This window comes from Ixodes scapularis, unplaced genomic scaffold, assembly GCF_016920785.2.
Source record: "Ixodes scapularis isolate PalLabHiFi unplaced genomic scaffold, ASM1692078v2 PGA_scaffold11__112_contigs__length_91849675, whole genome shotgun sequence".
NCBI classification, from domain to species: domain Eukaryota; kingdom Metazoa; phylum Arthropoda; class Arachnida; order Ixodida; family Ixodidae; genus Ixodes; species Ixodes scapularis.
In genome coordinates this window covers 73,820,043-73,839,304 of record NW_024609837.1, presented here as the reverse complement: position 1 = coordinate 73,839,304, position 19,262 = coordinate 73,820,043, and the positions used below count along the sequence as shown (strand labels likewise).

The window sequence follows — 19,262 nt, the reverse complement described above, 5'->3', positions numbered from 1 at the left end:
ATCGAAATGTTTTCATGATCATTATCCATCCCTATTAGGGCGAATAAAAGTATGCATGGGCATCTATACCCCCTTCTCCCGTATGCCAACCCCCAACCCCCCCCCCCCCCCCCCCGACTGTCAGCATATAACCAGGATAAAGCTGTCTTTTCAATTTGCAAGGATTAGCCGCTAGTGATAATTGACGAGACAGAAAATTTACCTCGGACGTTGGGAGTTTGTTCCTCTCCACAATTTCATCTGGAATGGAGGTGAGCTGTCCGCGTACCAGATGGCCTCGAAGGTTCTTCAGCACGTGCGGTGCGTCGGCTATGAAAAACAGCTGTCTGTCCGACCCATTGGCACACGGGTGGGCACACGAGACTGAGGTCTTGCCATGCTTCGTAGCACCAATGCCACAAATGCTCCAGATGGCCTGGTTCCCTGGGCCCATATCTGTGATGATTGCATCAATCCGAATTCCGATGAACTCGCACTCCTTGATCAAGGTGAAGATGAAGTTCCTCATCTCTAGCTTGCAGAATGACGTCCCTGAAAAAAAGTTTATTTTTAATGCCTACACCAGCAGTTGCTGTTGTATCAAATATTAGGGTGAATTTTTTTTTTCTAAAAAGTAAAATCAAGGTTAATGCCTGTCTTCCAATCTGCCTGCCGGTCATATGTCAAGCATTTTAAAGTAGTTTTTTGCCTTTTTACATTATTTTCATTTTAATTCTAAAGTAGTTTCACTCAACATTTAACAATGAACCTAGCACCAATTTATCTGCAGGATAGATGTCAATTTAGTTTGTGAAAAATGGCTCGCTACCTGTTAGGTGGTATGCCACAGTCTGCTTCCAGCGTGAGGTCATCCCACCAAGCATAAAGACCATAGCATGTGTTGCACGTCCATCGGTGCAGGTGGCCTTTGGGCCTAGTTTGGTGCTTAGCTTTCCGATGAGTCCTTTCACAGAAGGATCATAGTCCGTGCCTGCGGTGATCTGCATCTCATCAATCATGAGGGCTGCGTTCCGTTCCTCAGGTAGCATTGTAGAGACTTTGGCTTTGAGTGATGGAAAAAGTTCAGTCAGGATGCCTGGAATTCAATTATATGCATAAACTATTAGAACTGGATGCAAAAATGTTCTCGGAGCTAAGAAAACAAATATAGAGAAGCACTGTACTATTTTTAATCTATACTAGGAAGCAGGACTGCAATAGGGGGAAAACTTACCAGGCTTAAACTTGACATGCTCTATCTTTCGCTGAAGTGTGCGGACACTGGGCAACGGCACAACATTCTCATTGATGCACATGTACCCTTTGTTGCCACATGCACAACGCAGCTTCATAGCCATCTGGACAGTAGCATCTGACCATTTTCCACCACGCATGCCATCTCTTCTGATGCACTCAACCTGAATAGAAATAAAAGCGACACAGAACACCTCATCTGAATTCATGAGTAACCACAATATTGACATGACCAAATATTTCAGCTTGCTTTGTTGTCTGAAACAGAATCTCAATATGATTGCTCAGAACAATAAATTATTGCAAGCATTTCATCAGCATGAAACAATTAACCAGAATAGTTCTGTGCACTGTTGCGACATATAGTCACACTTGAATGGCACATAGACGGCTCCAATATCCCGGTTACATGTGCAAACAAAACAACCTGCAAAGGTAGCTTAAACCTGTGCATTCGCTTGTGCTGAACACAACCTATAAGACTCCTTATGGAAATGAATATTCTGCCACTGGGGATTGCTAAAAAAACAAACACCCTTTTCTTTCTGTCTTCGTGAATATGTGAATATAAGAGTTCATTCCGCACTTACTTGATCATCCGCCAGGAGCATTCGAGGGTCACGGAGAAGATTTTCTTTGTCTTTCTGCAGCTTTCTTGCTAGTCTCTCTGAATTTTGAAGCTTTCTTTCAAGTTCCTTTATTCGTTCTTCATGAATGAGGCACGCTAAAACAAAAAAACAAAAAAAACATGCATGTCTTAATATGTGAGGATAACTGCAGATTACATGCTAGAAGAGGTGGAAAAGGTCATGTTTATGCAATCGAGCCAAATAACAATCTTCCCTACCTTCCGTCACCGCAGGGGTGTGTCCGTCCTCCATGGCCGGGCCCACAGTTTGCAGGTCTCCGTCACCTGCCAAGACAAACAACACGAGCTTAGTAGTTTTGTATCAGGCGCATTGACGAAAGGAGCATTTGTCAGTCGTCTTTGAGTCTTAGGACAAACTTCCAGCCATTGGTGCCACAATGAAGGGAGTTTGGGACATCTCGATCGACTATTAATAGGTAAACTGCTTCTGGGAGCACATCATTTGTAGGCATCAGAGTGACAAAACTGAACCAAACTTTAGACAGCATGTCGTGTTTACTCTCCAACGTTTGGTGACCGAGTTATTGTCGGTTGGACTTCTTCCGAAGGCATTTAATTGTGTCGCCCTAGGATGAGAGGGGAAAACAAATGACCACAGGGAATCGCAGAGCTGATTTACACGACCAAATTCATCTAACATACCTTCCACTGTCGCAGAGGTGTGTCCGTCCTCCATGGCCGGGCCCACAGCGTGCAGGTCTCCGTCACCTGTCAAGACAAACAACGCGAGCTTAGTATTTTTGTATCAGGCGCATTGACGAAAGGAGCGTTTGTCAGTCGTCTTCGAGTCTTAGGACAAACTTTCAGCAATTGGTGCCACAATGAAGGGAGTTTGGGACATCTCGATCGACTATTAATGGGGAAACTGCTTCTGGGAGCACATCATTTGTAGACATCAGAGTGACAAAACTGAACCAAACTTTAGACAGCATGTCGTGTTTACTCTCCAACGTTTGGTGACCGAGTTATTGTCGGTTGGCCTTCTTCCGAAGGCATTTAATTGTGTCGCCCTAGGATGACAGGGGAAAACAGGTGACCACAGGGAATCGCAGAGCTGATTTACACGACCAAATTCATCTAACACACCTTCCATTGTCGCAGAGGTGTGTCCGTCCTCCATGGCCAGGCCCACAGCGTGCGGGTCTCCGTCACCTGTCAAGACAAACAACACGAGCTTAGAATTTTCGTATCAGGCGCATTGGCGAAAGGAGCGTTTGTCAGTCGTCTTTGAGTCTTAGGACAAACTTCCAGCAATTGGTGCCACAATGAAGGGAGTTTGGGACATCTCGATCGACTATTAATGGGGAAACTGCTTCTGGGAGCACATCATTTGTAGACATCAGACTGACAAAACTGAACCAAACTTTAGACAGCATGTCGTGTTTACTCTCCAACGTTTGGTGACCGAGTTATTGTCGGTTGGCCTTCTTCCGAAGGCATTTAATTGTGTCGCCCTAGGATGACAGGGGAAAACAGGTGACCACAGGGAATCGCAGAGCTGATTTACACGACCAAATTCATCTAACACACCTTCCATTGTCGCAGAGGTGTGTCCGTCCTCCATGGCCAGGCCCACAGCGTGCAGGTCTCCGTCACCTGTCAAGACAAACAACACGAGCTTAGTATTTTTGTATCAGGCGCATTGACGAAAGGAGCGTTTGTCAGTCGTCCTCGAGTCTTAGGACAAACTTCCAGCAATTGGTGCCACAATGAAGGGAGTTTGGGACATCTCGATCGACTATTAATGGGGAAACTGCTTCTGGGAGCACATCATTTGTAGACATCAGAGTGACAAAACTGAACCAAACTTTAGACAGCATGTCGTGTTTACTCTCCAACGTTTGGTGACCGAGTTATTGTCGGTTGGCCTTCTTCCGAAGGCATTTAATTGTGTCGCCCTAGGATGACAGGGGAAAACAGGTGACCACAGGGAATCGCAGAGCTGATTTACACGACCAAATTCATCTAACACACCTTCCATTGTCGCAGAGGTGTGTCCGTCCTCCATGCCCGGGCCCACAGCGTGCAGGTCTCCGTCACCTGTCAAGACAAACAACACGAGCTTAGTATTTTTGTATCAGGCGCATTGACGAAAGGAGCGTTTGTCAGTCGTCCTCGAGTCTTAGGACAAACTTCCAGCAATTGGTGCCACAATGAAGGGAGGTTGGGACATCTCGTTCGACTATTAATGGGGAAACTGCCTCTGGGAGCACATCATTTGTAGACATCAGACTGACAAAACTGAACTAAACTTTACACAGCATGTCGTGTTTACTCTCCAATGTTTGGTGACCAAGTTATTGTGGGTTGAGCTTCTTCCAAAGGCAATTATTTCTGCCGCCCTAAAAGTTGTATGTTCCACACTTTAGCACTATAAAGTCAGTATTATATATGTGCCATTCTATTAATTTACACTTAAATACCACCATTCTAATAAATAATGCTTATGAATTCTGAAGCACCAGGTGCCTTGGCAATTGTCACCAAAGCTGGACACTGCAGAAATTCACCTAGCAGCAATTTCACTATGTATGTCATTTATCTGCTAGTTGAAAAACTTCAATTAGAATTAACTAAAAAAAATGCACCACCAATAATTTCTTCGCTGACTCAGAGGTCAATCCTTGACTTTTTGTTTTATTCTTACAAGTGGAATTCGTAGCGAAATCGTTTCGAAAACACAAATAAGAAACACGAGAGACAGCGGTGAGAGCACACCTCACGCAAGAACAGTTTCAACCGTGACCATGAACGAGCATATATCCCGGCAGCTCCGGCAGCGAAACACGTGAAATGGATATGGAAAGCTCGTTCTCTAGCGGGATAACACACGCGCAAGGAGTATGTCACACAAATAACGCACATACCAAACGTGCTAATAAATAGTGGCGTACTTACACGGAGAAACTCTCTGCCGGGGAGGTTTCCTCTTTGCATGTGGCCGTCCCGTGGCTTCAAATGCGCGAACACCGATGGCACGGCGTTCGGTTTGAGCTTACGTTTCCCGTCCGCTCGATGAGCTTCGTACGCGTCTGACGTAAAATGATCCTGTCGGTTAAAGGGGTATTCTGTATTATTACAACAAAGAGAGATGGAAGCTGGCGTCGTTGCTTACCTCGCAGAGTCGTGCTTGGGTCGACGGCGTGAAGTTTTTACGGTTTATTTTACGCAACCATTCGTTTCTTCGAGCAGCGTCCTGCTTGTTTTGCTTGCCAGATGGTAGCCTAAACAGAAGTTTGCCGTCTTCGTATCGGCCGCTACACCCGACCGCGCAGCACGTTGGCATCGTGCCAACCGCGTTGCAAAACACACCGTCTTCCGTGCAGCCGTCTCGCGCGAATGTACCAAATGGCAGCCGAGACAGCCCGCGGATGGCCCGCGGTACCTCCGCGAGAAGATTTATACCACGTGATGTCCCTTGACCAATCAGATGGCGGCGTTGTCGGCGCTCTGCCACATCAAAGAATGGCGCTACTTTCCCCCGATCCAGTGACTTTACCCTAGCCTGGACTCCCCGACCCCCAACTGCACGGCACTGCCAGTGCACTGAAGGGGGAAGCGCACATGAACACCTGACACAAGGGGAGTGTCGGAGGCGAGCCTCTGTGTAGAAACTCTCTCCGCAGGCGAACGGGCCCCGCGCTGCCCTCGCCTATGTCCTCGCCATGGCAAAGGTATGAAAAAAAAAAACATTTTTATTTTTGTTTCATTCGTAGTTACTTGTGAACTCCTAGAATCCTGAGTGGCACCTAAAGTCTAGCTAAGCGATTTCCAGGGCATTCCATGGTAGCTGGGAGGATAATTTTTTCTGGCTTCAGTTCTGCTTGACAATGAATTGCAGATAAAATTGTAACTTGAGAGTATCTTGAAAGTAACGAGTTACTTTTTTGGAGTATTTTGTAGTTTATTGAATTACTTTACAAATTTGAGTATTCAGTACTCTACTCAGTTGCTATTTTTCGTGGTACTCAGTAACTTAACTTAAATACTTTTAGTGAGTATTTACTACACGCCTGCCCGGGGCTAACAAAAGGCTGGAAGAGTAACATTTTCTGAATGTCGATAAAGAACTCAAAGGATAAAATTCTGGCAATCCTACCAGCACCATAGGAATATATTTGTACGAGCACTATGTTTACAAGCCACAAGCACCACATGTTGTTTCCACGTGCACAGAAACAACAAAGCAATCTTAATAAACCAGGCACGAGAGAAATCATAACGCTGGAAATTGATCCAGCGCCATAGGAACTTAAGAAATCAAAGATGCTTATTCAATGGTTGTCGCCTCTGCAATTACAAATGTTACAGCTATGTTGCTTCGTTCTCGTAATTACTCACGTGAAGCATATTATAACACAACAAGAAATGTATCTCCAAGAAAGAAAGCATCGGCAGAGGCAATAACTATTCAAGATGATCGCAAAAGCAACAACCTCCGTTAAAGCGACTGTCAGTGGGACAAAATATCCGTCGAAATAAAGGGTGTGCCATGCAAGAGCACCGTAGTCAATAATTGAAAAGTGTATATTGCTTATATTGAGAAATCTGCAAAGGTAAATTCATGGATTTATAAGTCTCTGGAACAGCGTCTTTTCACTCTTAAAGGTGTAAACTTTTTTTTTATTTCGGGAGAGACAAACTGCAAAATGCACTTATAAGTCAAAAGGCACTCGTGCGTCACACTCATAAATCACAAATACGTCGCACACATGAGTAAAAAAATGCACTCTTAGAGCAATAGTAAGGTCGCGCGACACATTTGGAGTTCGAACATGTCCGATACACGCTTTTATTTTGGGACGTAGACCCCGGAATACAACGTGTATAAAAAAAATGAAAAATAATGTATAGATTATGTTTTTACTTTTTTTGTGTGTGCAAAAATAGACTATGCATCGCCCAACGCTCATTCTCTGCATAAATGTAGTTACGGTGACCCCCTTCCTGGTAGCGAAATGCGGGACACGCGGGGTAGGGGGGGGGGGGGGTTGCATAAATTTACTAGCACGCATACAACCAAACGAGGCTCTGTTAATGGGTCATGTGGACTTTAGATTAATTTTCTTATTTATAAAAGCATACTTATCATATAACACACTGGTGTAACACATCTGCACCTATTCGAATATGCAATCAGATATTGAGTATTTCACTAGAATCCGAGTTACAAGAGATTGGTTTATTGATTAGGTCACATGTTACGGGTCATTAGAGAAAAGTTATTCGTAAATTATTAAAATATTTAATGCAACTGCATTCACAAGGTTGTAATTTGTGCGTGCGGTGATGCTATTTTAGATCTTAACTGAAAGGGTTATGTTACTAAAACGCGATTGTAATTATAGTGTAAAAGAGTGTAAAAGAAATGTTTTCTCATTATTTAAGAGAGTAATTATTAGGGGAACTCTTAAGCTGCAAGACTATAAAAATACTATCACCGCACAGCTCTATGTTTTTCAATTAAAATGGCACCAAACGTGTTAATATTGTCCAAGGCAAGCTTCAGAAAATGTCTGTAAGGCATCAGTAGATGCGAAAAAAGTGTGAAGAGAGAAAAAAGTCCTTTAAGTATAGGTAGAGCAATCACATTTTCGAAAGAGCTGGGTGGGTATGTCTAAATACCAGAATTCTTTTAATGAATTTTCCCAAACTTTTTATTATATAAAAACCAGCCTCCCCCTTAACACATTTATTATCCTGTGCGGTTTATACACCTTCTAGTTGTATTGCAGCAAATAAGCTCAAACATGTTTCACTCCCAGTTATACATTTTTTCTGCAAAATATGTTATTAAATATGTAGAAGTTAAAACATAAAAATCGACTGTACCAGAACTCAACGCATAAAATGAAAATAAAATAAACAATCAATCTTTTGCGGGTGTTTTTTGTCGACGCTTGCTTTTATCAACATGGACCTACGCAAATTTTTAAAATTATGTTCTTTTTCGATTGTTGTGATTATGACTGTATCCGCTAAAAAAATATCTACAGAAACCTTTTCGCATTGACACAGCGATTTGAAAATATTTATAATATTTTCTATTTAACCATTGAGCGAGCAATTTTTCTTACACTATTTTGCCACCAAGAGGAGGGGCACGAGGGCACATGCGTGTTGGTTTTCCTGAAGAACGATAGTCGCTTCCCGGAATGCTTGGATAGAAAATGGCGTACCATTTCGTATCACACGATTACCAGCGACGTCCGCGCTTCCCCATGCCCCGTTGTTCGGCATCATGAGTTGCAGAGTGAATTTTATGAGTGTGCAATACGGGACATTTTGAAGGTTTGGTGATTTCTTGCTGGACGCGGGACACGAGCCCTTAATGCAAGACAGTCCCGCGAGTCGCGGGACGGGTGGTAACCCTTAATAAAGTACTAGCGGTCCCGACCAGCTACCAAAGTTTTAGAAGTACCCGCCACCTTATTAAAAAAATACATGATTAATTTTCTTATATTTTCAATGTGAAAATGGCGGCCAGCGGATCTTTCGAGTACTGTAAAACCCTTTATTATCGCGGCCCCTATTTTTCGAGAATCGGTAACAGATGACATAATCGCGACCACTAAATTTCGCGAATTCCAGACGCCTGCATTGAAAATCTTAAGGAGCGAAATTTTCGCACGCCCTTAAATTTCGCGAAATCTTCAATTCGTGAAATTATCGAAAATTGAGGGCTCGCAAATATTAAAGGTTTTACAGTACATGGAACCGAATGGGGACCAGTTACCGAAAATGGGCGAAAACGGGCCCCATTTTTCTATTAAATAATTATTAGAACTTACCTTCTAACTTTTGAATGAGATGACGGTGAGTTCTTACACTTTTGCATCTGGATACGGACCGCTAGCGCTACACTTTGGCGGAGAATGGGCGTTCTGCAAGTTGTATTTTAATTTTACAACAAAAAAGAAAAAAAAAACGTTCTGTTTTCTTTTTTTAAGCAGACATTTTGTATAAGCAGTTGTGTTGCGAAATCTCTCTTAACACAAAATTACTCTCGCGAAGTAAATACTGCGCTACACCATTTTCTTTTTGGGGAAACATTACTTTGTGACATTTGTACCTAGTACGTGTCCTATAGAGGCATTACGAAAATATTTTTGCAAGTTTAGTGCACCTTCGACCGAATGTCGGGTAAAAATGACAAAAGCGACTATACTCCGTTTCACTTTTAATCAGGTGGCAACAAAAGCACATCGACAAAATCTCTCATTGTTCTTATCCGCTTGCAAACCCTGTTTAAACCAATCACGTATCGTGAATGCCTCGCAATCATGCGACTTTTTTTCTTGTGTGTGTGTGTGTGACTGGCATAGAAAGTGATAGCGAACCCAAAGAAAACGAACGCCTTGCTCATAAACGTTTGGAGCCGCTTGGTTGCCTCCACCGAATAGCAACGTCGGCAGTGGTCGAACAAAAGTAAAGCAGAGTGGGATTCCCGGCTTTGGCGACAATGGAGAAACGACTGCAGAAGAAGAGCGGAAACTAGTCGGGATAGGTTGCCTTCGTTATTGTCTTTTTGCTTTTCTTCACCCGCTCTCATACCCTTCGTTGTTTTAACCCAAAGGTGGGTTAGAAAGAGAGAATATGAAAATGTTGAACAATAAGTTAGTAATATGGACTAAATTAACCGTTAACAAAACTGCAGTAGCGGTAATGCGAAAGCCAACCTCAAGTGTTCTTAACAAACGAACGTTTCGTTCCACTCTCCAGACCGGTCTACCTGAGTCGATCTCGGACACGTCTTTTTAGCAAAACAGAGCCATCAGAACTTAATAAAACATTGAAAAATAACGACCATAAAAATACGCCGAAGAAGTACTGGTCCAGTAATTAAGAAGAACAAATTGTCGCAACGAAATGATGAAATAAGACCAGTGTGTGATCGCGTCGAACTCATTTCGGACTCTTCAGAGCGGGAAGAGTTTGCAAGGGTTGCAAAACTTCGGGATTTTTCGATTTAGGGCGCACACGCACGCACGTACCCACGCACGCACGCACGCACGCACGCACGCACGCACGCACGCACGCACGCACGCGCGCACACACACACACACACACATACACGCACGCACACACACATACACACACGCACACACGCACGAACGCACGCACGCACGCACACATGCAGGCACACACACGCACACACACACACGCACACACGCACACAGACATGCACACACACACGCAAAACAGACATACACACACACACACGCACGCACGCACACACGCACGGACGCGCACACACGCACACACACACGCACACAGAAACATGCACACACGCACACACACACAAGCACACACACACGCACACAGACATGCACATACGCACACACAAACGCACACGCAGACACACACACACACACGCGCGCACACGCGCACACACACATACATACGCACACACACGCACACGCGCACACACACGCACACGCACACGCGCGCACAAACACACACACACACGGACACTAAAGACGAATGAATGCAGACAAAAAAAATTGCGGTGGCTTAGCTCGGCTATGCCAGCATATACGTAGCGTGAGCTTATGCGCACAAAATGAGAGGAGCTATCAAGCGGCTCCGGTGAAGGGTCAGACTTGGCCAATGCGCAACGGAGGCTCACAGATGGGCACGCCGCGGAGCCAGTGCGTCTGCCGTTGCTATGACGTCACTCCTCTGGAAAGCGCAGACAGGCGAGGCGCGCGCGGTGGCGGCGGCTCCGGAGCGCCAGCTGTGCTCCGTGTGACGTCACTGCTCCTCGCGCTTGCGCAGCACGCTCTTTGACAGCCACGCGAAACTTCTCAACCTCGGCCAGTGTAGCTTAATAATAATGACTTTATATACCATACAAGTATGGTGGGAGCTGAGGAAAAAAGTTGTGCAAGCAGTTTGACTGGTCCTCAGCCCCCACAGGTACACAGCATTGGGGAGTGGTCCTCAGCCCCCCACAGGTACACAGCATGTTGAGAGCTTGCTCCAAAAGCTCTGAGCAGTAGAAGGTTCTTGAGGCGAGCTTGCCTTGAGACGCCTGGTTCTTTCAGGGGAGTCTGTCGATGCTGCACGTATCGGGACGTCAAAGCAAAATAAAGAAACATCCAGCGAAAACCAATCGAGTATCCAGAGTGGGTTGTCGGTGTCTTGCCAGCGAGACCGCAATGAGACGTAAGGGAAAAGAATTGAGGTGGGCGACCTTTGGTCCTTTGGTTTTGGATCGCACGTCTTGGCTTATGGTCTTGGGAAGCAACGCGCTTTATTGGTAGCGTTTTCTTTTCTCTAGAATGCTAATTTATTCGTGCTTTCTGGCCTGCTTTTACATCTACTTTTGCTTCAATATCACGGTAAACTTCCCTCGTCTATCCTTCCTCTTGGGAATTTCGCGTACAATACTTTAGCTCTGGTATAATAAGTTTTTATTTCATCTTGATTCCCAGAATGAAATGTTACGAACGGACAGCGTTGTATACGCGCTGTTCTATTGATGCAGACCTGAAAACGTTACAGGAACCAAAGTGAATAATTGTTGCATGTATATATTTCTCTCGTCGTTAATGACCAGCTTGAAATAAAAAGAAGTATTTTAATTCTTTTTTTCCTAAGTCTTTTTGACATTTTTACAGCAAAACAAATATATATACAGTGTGTCACAAAAAATGTTTACAGGATTTTTTCACCGCAAAAATAAACTAGGCATCGACAAACGCTCATTCTCCGCCCAAAGGTAGCATTAGAGGACACAACCGGATGCCAAAGTTTCAATGGGAAAATGGAGCCCATTTTTGCCCATTTTTAGTTTCTGGTTCCTCATAGAGTCCCATGTATTCGAAAAATCCGTCGACCGGCATTCTTCCATTGAAATTTTCAGACAATCACTTATAACTTTTGATTAAGTTCTCGGATCGGGCTGAAACTTTGGCATCTGGTTGTGATCTCTAGCGGTACCTTTGGGCGAAGAATGAGCGTTCATCTATGACCAATTAATTTTCGCGTCAAAAAAAAAAAAAAACAAATCTGTAAACGTTTTTGTGACACCCTGTATATATATATAGTTTCTATAACGACGCAATCAAGTTCCTTTTACTTTATCAATAAATGATTGGAGTGAATTACCACACGATGTTTCGAATATCACTCATTTTCCAGACTTCTGCTATATGTTTTTGTTCCAAGGTCAGCATCTTGGACATTTCTTTTTATTGCAGGTTCGTGAGGAACTTAAAATAAATTAACATTATGAAAGACAAAATGGAAAAAAAAGAACGAAGAAAAGAGGCGGAAAATTAGAGAAGTGCAGAAGGAGCCAAGCAGCATGAATTGTAATATAAACTAAAATTCAAATCAACTGAAATTGGGAGATTCTTTAGGGGATACTCCGAACCTTGCTCACGCTGGAATGAATCATGACATATGTGCCGCGCAAACGCCCAATGTACTGTGCTACTGGCGTCAATACAGTAAACACCGACCAAAGGTCGGTGATTACTGTAACGAAGTACACTTGTTCCAACACTTGGGAGGCAGAAAGGCAGTAGCGCTGGAGTCTCTATGCCACCTACTGGTTTTCAGCGCAGAGCACCAATTCGATAAGATTGCTGCGCCGCGTATTTGCAAACGGAGGGCGATACGAGGAATGGCAACGCCGCTCCCGCCCGATTGGCTGCTTCTTGATGAGGACGCTGTGTCGTCACATATAGCAACGGGCTGCTCATTCTCGTGCACCAGCGATGCACACGTGCAACGTCGCCGCGAAGAGTCGCGAACAGAAAAGAGGAGGAGGGTGGGGGGGATGGGGGGAGGATGGGAGGTTAAAACGTGACCTAGTGATTCACGCTCAATGCCTGCCGGCCGGAGTGCCCGTTGCTATATGTGTCGATGCAGCGTCCTCTCCAATCCGGCGCGAGCGGCGTTGCCATGTCGCATGTCGCCCACCGTTTACAAATACGTTACTGCGCCAGAGGTTGGCCGGAACTCGTGCTTAGAATGAGTTCCAAACGAACGCTGGATGACTCGGCACTCGTGTTCCATCAGTGCCGTTCAATTGTCTTTCAGTGACTTATAAAATTCAGAACTAAGACTTTTTGTCTAGGAGTTGTTAAATACGGGCTTGTTCTCGAGACGTTGCTCTTGCCCCTTTTCCATCTCTTTCATAAAAACAAGTTGTGTGATGTCAGAGGTAAAACATGTAACCAAATTACACACTCTCCCGCTCTCGAAGCAGCGACAACTTGTCACAACAATTGCCCTCCAGAGCCTTCATTTTCTTTAGCGGGGCGATAAAAAGAAATATAATGAATTCAGCACAGAACACAAAAGCTGAACAGGTGCGCCTCGGTTGAAAGGCAAACAAGATAAGATGTGATATAAAATCACCAGGGGCAAAAACACACACACACACACACACATACATAGGTAGGAACGCGATTTTACTCATTGCGCTTAAAGTGCATGTTTTGATGAAATTCAGAAAATATAGTAACATTTTCCTTTTCTGATATTGCTTATGTTTGCCGTCCAAGATTGGTCTTAAGAACCAAACACAGGACGAACAAAATGTATTCTGGTTGAAGTTCTCTCTGCGTTATGTCTACCAGTGCAAGAGCACCCAAATATTTCTTTATGCCCTTGCGCAAGTGCTGAGAGTGTCAACTCCAAATTTAGTTTAATATTTTAATAACGCAGCAGCCGGACATTAGCTAGGCCAAACAACAACAGAAAGCGCGGCTACTCAAAGAAAATAAATATATGGTGTTCCTCGCAAGAAAAAATCAACAAAGAATGTTTGCACACGCGTACTAAAGAAAAAAATACTTTGGTGTGTAGCCTATTTGTTTTAGTAGTAAATAGGGTACTACTAGTACATAAACGAACTAATGAGCATCTGAAAACGAAGTGTTTATAAAGACGGGGTTCACAGGCTCTTCCGTTGTGCAAAGTGAAAAGATACAAAATGCGCTAAGGGGTGACACATATAAACGGGAAGAAATACAAAAAGTAAACAAGAGTGTGTTTGCTTTTGTTCTCAAGGACGTGTGGACAAAAGCGCCTGACTGTGATAATTGAATTAGTCCCGGCGCCTTTCGTGTATCAGATGATGATTAGATGAACCCAGCTGAAATGTAAATGTTTTTCCTAAAGAAGTAATTACAATGGGTTTTACTTTTAGTTTAGTTGATTAGCTAGTATATTTTCAATGCCTGTGCACTTGTACAAGTGTAAGCGATTAGGGACAAAGTTCTACCCAAAAGTTAGTTGAGTTTTGTAAAATGTAATTTCGTTCTGTGTGTGTGTGTGGTATTAGAGAGCGGAAGATTAGATTGCCCCAATGGGCTTCTGAGGTTTCTGCTGTCGTTAAGAATTATAGTCAGTGCACTACCGATGCTCCTCTCAGGTTTTTAAAACGCATCACGCAGTGGTGAGTACGCTACCGCACTCCGGTAGAATGCCCATACACAGTGGCATAGACGGAAAATATTTTCGGGGGGTGTTTCAAAGTGTTGCTGCAATCACGATACAAAAAAAAAAAAAAAAAAAAATATATATATATATATATATATATATATATATATATATATATATATATATATATATATATATATATATATATATATATATATATATTAAAGTGGAATCTTGGGAAATGTTCTGATACCTGAACACCCCCCCTGGCTATGGGCCTGCGCATACATATGAAAATAGGCGGGGGTGTAAAATATATTAAAACCTATAGGTGTTTTGCGATTATAAGTCAATATTTTCTTTTACAGCTTAAGGGGTTGTTTTTCAATCTACCATGTTTTTCATTTCGTGGGTTAATATTTGAGCTATAAATAAATTTGTAATGTCAATGCGGACTGAATGTGCATTGAAGTTGACTGCAAAACTATCCTTTTCCAAAAAAATTTCAAAATAAATAAAAAGTTTTAGGGGGAATAATTTCATCATCTGTGCCAAACACAAATCAAGCTTTTTTGCAACGTGCAACAAAATATGTGATGCTTAATATGTTGAAAACAAACTTTTCAATATAGGTCTAGGAAATTTTTATTCATATTTTGTTTTATTACTTGGCAACTACACGTTGAGCACTGAACTTCAAATGCTTGGTAAAATCATTAACAATGAATTAATCTTAAAAGTAATTCCAGCATTATAGTCTTTAATATTTTAAGTATCTAGCCATGTGTTTAATATAATATTTTGTTCAGCAGTGTTTTCTCCATCGTTCCTTTTAAACAAAGACTGGTAAATTTCAATTTTCTTGAAGGCTTTATCCTCTCGATGGCGAAAATGAGCAGATATTTAGAATGAGCACAAAAACTACGCACGTTTTCGCGGTTTCATTGTGCGGTTTTAAGATTAGGAGAACATTTTGAAGACACGCGTTTCCACCAGAAAAAACAAATACATTCAAATAGTAATGTTTTGATCTCTTCTCAAAGCAGAGTGTCTAGTAGTCAAAACATACATCATTACTACTCTATCAAGTAAAGTTTATTTTTTTAAAATTATATTGAATGCACTATCTAACCCATGAGTTAAAGTTGCCCAAACGGTTTAAGGCTGCTGCGTTACACTTACTGAATTTTCTTTGTTTTGGTTTACTTTGAATGTCTTTAGTTAGCAATGTCATGAGTATTTACCGTAACCTGAGTAGGCTGCACCTAGCCGCAGTAACACTGCTCATGCATCGTGCCGAAAGATGTGATAACGTCGCAGACGTTATAACACAATTGTCTCCAGACAGACCTCTCCGCTGGAGCCATGCGTCGCCCAGGACATCGGGCAGAGTTGGTAGCGAGCCAGGGTGTCTCTTCTCAAACTGTTTATTTACATTCTATGTACAGTCTGCCGTACGGCATGAGAACAACGTGAGAGCACACCGAGAGCGCGTAAAACCGCTCTTTTTATAAGGTCCCCCTTCCCTGCGTCTCTAGGCCAGGACGCCGTTCCCCAACTGGTCAGGCCCCACCCACTAGCACGCACAAGCACACAGTGTAGTGGCGGCCGGACATCACATCCCGGCGCTGAGTCACTCCCGCCCTCGAAAGCCGCGCCGACGAGGCGACAACAAAGGGTCCACTCTCAGCCTGGGAGACAACGCTGGCCGAGGTGGTGCCGATCTCTCGGACACATGGACGACAGAATCGTCCGATCTGACGTCCGATCCGACAGTCCGAACGCCGCTCCGAATTGCCGCACGCGACAGTTTGAGACACACGCTTCCGACCTTGCATGCGACACGACGATCCGTTCGGCTCCGCCCAGGAGATCCAAGCACCCCAGCGGAGGTCCGCGTTCACAGATCTCTGGTCCCAGATTGACGGTTTAGCTCACACGAGCAAACTTAGAAGCTCGTTCTCGTTAGCGCGTGCATTCTCTGCCGGGGCCATCTTCCTCGAATGGGTCGGCGGGATCCACGCGTCCGGCTTCCCGTCGCCCGTCCCGTTTTCTGATTCGTCCCGACAGACCCAGTACGTCATCATGACGTTCGCGCTAGCTGTGCTGTCATTGTCTGGACGCATCCGACAATCCGTCCGCCGTGCAAAACTATCTGGCGCGTTGGACGCACGTCGGATCGCCGATCCGACGCCTGACGCGACCAAAGTTTTCGGATCAGGCAGTCGTATTGCCGGATCGGACGTCGGATCGGACAGATTTTTCGCGCATGTGTCTCGCGCTTTAGGCGGCTTTGTGGCACGAAAAGGGTTGGGCCGGAACAACCGCAAGTGGCGTCCGAGGTTGATCCGTGCTGAACACACCCTCACGGAGGTCCCGCAGCTGGCGCACCGTCATCCGGAATCTTCGCACAGTAATCCCCCCCCCGGTTCCTGCGTCGGGTGGCCCCGTTTCGGGCCAGCGTAATCCCCGCCAGAAGTAAGGGTCCGGCTCAGCTTCGCGCCTAGGTGTGGCGACATCAACACGGTGGTCCTCCGTCGAAAGCCATCCCTTTGTCGCCTCTCGCTTCGTTTCCGGGCTCAACTGACCGGAACCATATGGCGACGATACTCAAGGGGGTTCCCCAGTGCCGGGTGGTTTAGATCGAGAGGGTCTGGTCCGGGGCCGTTCATAACAGCTCCTCCGCCGCCAGGTAGTGGACTCGAAGGGGTTGCAGTCACCGCTGCTCTTCGAAGAGTCCAGGAAGTTCCGCTTCCTCCGTAGACGTGGTTGGCCAACGAAGAACTGCCCCGGGAGGAGCAGACTTGGGTGAAGACCTGTCGAAGGCATAACAGAACCCGCAAAAAGCCGAAGCCGTAACCCCAGCCAGTGCCCAACACTCCACCAGTGAAATTTACCAGGTAGCGAAAACAAACAATTAAGACCACTAATGTGAATACACTCAACCCCGTAACTGATACGTCAAAAGATCTAGAAAATATACACCACGCAACCAAATGTAAAGGTTAGTAGAACATACCGCCTCTGAAAGCCGGCGATTAACTCATTCAATTTTGATCCCAAGGAAAGTCATATGATGATGCTTTTCATCAAAATGAGGCTGACATCAAACCATATTACACACGCGAAAAAAAAAAGAAGAAAACGGCAACATTATCAAGAATTTCAACCTACGCGACAAAGCCTCTGCTAAGCCCATCCGCATTCCCGTTTAGCTTGCCTTTTCGGGACTTTACTTCAAAATTATACCGCTGTAGAGCTAAGCTACATATCAGAAGACGCCCACTCTTTGCGGACATGTTTTGGAGCCACGTGAGTGGGCAGTGGTCTGTCTCTAAAGTGAAGCGCGTACCTGTCAGATAGCAATCCAACTTTCCGGCCGCCCAAACCAGGCATGCACACTCCTTTTCCGAGGCGCTCTAGGCCTCTTCTCTGGTAGAAAGCTTTCGGCTAACGTATAAGACAGGGTGCTCCTTCCCATCGTCCTCCCTCTCGCTTAACACGGTCCCCATGCCCCGGCCGCTCGCGTCACACTGCACTATGAAAGGACGGCTGTAATCCGGCGACCGAAGGATCGGCTGGCTCAACAGTTGTCTCTGGAGTGAACGAAAGGCGTCTTCCTTCGCATCACTCCACAGCACCCGCAAAGGTTCAGATTTTCGAAGAGCGTCTGTCAGCGGACTAGCGATCTGGGAGTAGCCTCGGATGTAGTGTTGGTAGTATCCCGTTAAACCCAAGAATGATCTTATGTCCGTCTTGGTTAATGGCCTCGGGTACTCTTCTACAGCTGCGATTTTGAGCTCAGACGGCCGTCGGTATCCTCTTCCTACGATATGGCCCAGGTAGTTAACTTAGGCTCGGCCTAGTTGACATTTTTCCGCTTTTATGGTCAATCCGGCGTCGCGCAGGCGATTCAAAACCTCCTTCAGATTTGCCACGTGCTCCTCCCAACTCTCAGAAAACACAGCAATGTCATCGAGGCAAGGAAGAGCAAAAGTTTCCAGCCCTTGCAATACCCGGTTCATGAGATGGGAGAAGCAAAATGGCGCGTTTTTTAAGCCAAAGCTTAACACTACTGGCCGAAAGGTTCCCATCGGAGTGATGAAAGACGCGTACTGGCTGCCCGCTCCGTTAGGGGGACTTGCCAGTAACCTCTAGTTAAGTCTAAAGTTGACAGAAACCTTGCGCTGCTTACCTGCTCGACTTTTTCCTCAATATTAGGGATCGGGTAAGTCTGGTCCCGCGCTATGGCGTTTAGTTTTCGATAGTCCACACAGGGTCTAGGGCTTTTCCCAGGAGTCTCTACCAGGATTACCGGGGAGGTGTAGTCGCTCTCCGCTGGTACGATGACCCCTAGCTCCAACATTCGCTTTATTTCCTGATCTAGGATTTCTCTCTGCCTAGGAGAGACGCGATAAGGTCTGGAAAGGATCGGAGTATCGGTCGTTAATTCGATGTCATGCTCCACTAGGCTGGTTCTCCCTGGTTTATCCGCAAAACAGTCACGAAACTCATTAACCAGAGCGTGGAGTTTGGCTACCTGCGTTGGATCTAACTCCGTCTCGCGTTCTACTCTCTCCAGCATTCGCTGGAGAGACTCACCTCCTGGCTCGTTACCGCCCGCGGAAAGTCTGCCTCGACTTCTTCAGGCATGTTTAGAGCCAGGTTGACTACTGCCTCCCGTTGTCGGTATGGTTTCATTAAATTGCTGTGAAATATTCTGGCTTCCCTTCGCCGGCCAGGCATCTTCACCGCATAGTTCGTGTCAGACAACTTTCCAACCACCTCAGCTGGCCCCTCCCACTGAACTTCTAGTTTATTCTTCTTAGTGGGCCTGAGCAGCATAACCGCGTCCCTTACGGCGAACGTGCGACGTCTGGCTGTTCTGTCGTAATAGAGTTTGGCTTTCGTCTGCGCGGCTTTCATGTTAGCCTCTACTAACTCTCTAGTGCTGTGCATGCGATCAATGTGCTCTAAAACG

At 45.1% G+C, this 19,262-nt stretch overlaps 1 pseudogene; it reads right to left on the bottom strand.

Annotated features, from left to right (window-relative positions):
- Positions 1-1,017: 1,017 nt before the first annotated feature.
- LOC121835154 lies at positions 1,018-1,463 on the bottom strand (annotated as a pseudogene).
- Between the last annotated feature and the right edge of the window lie 17,799 nt (positions 1,464-19,262).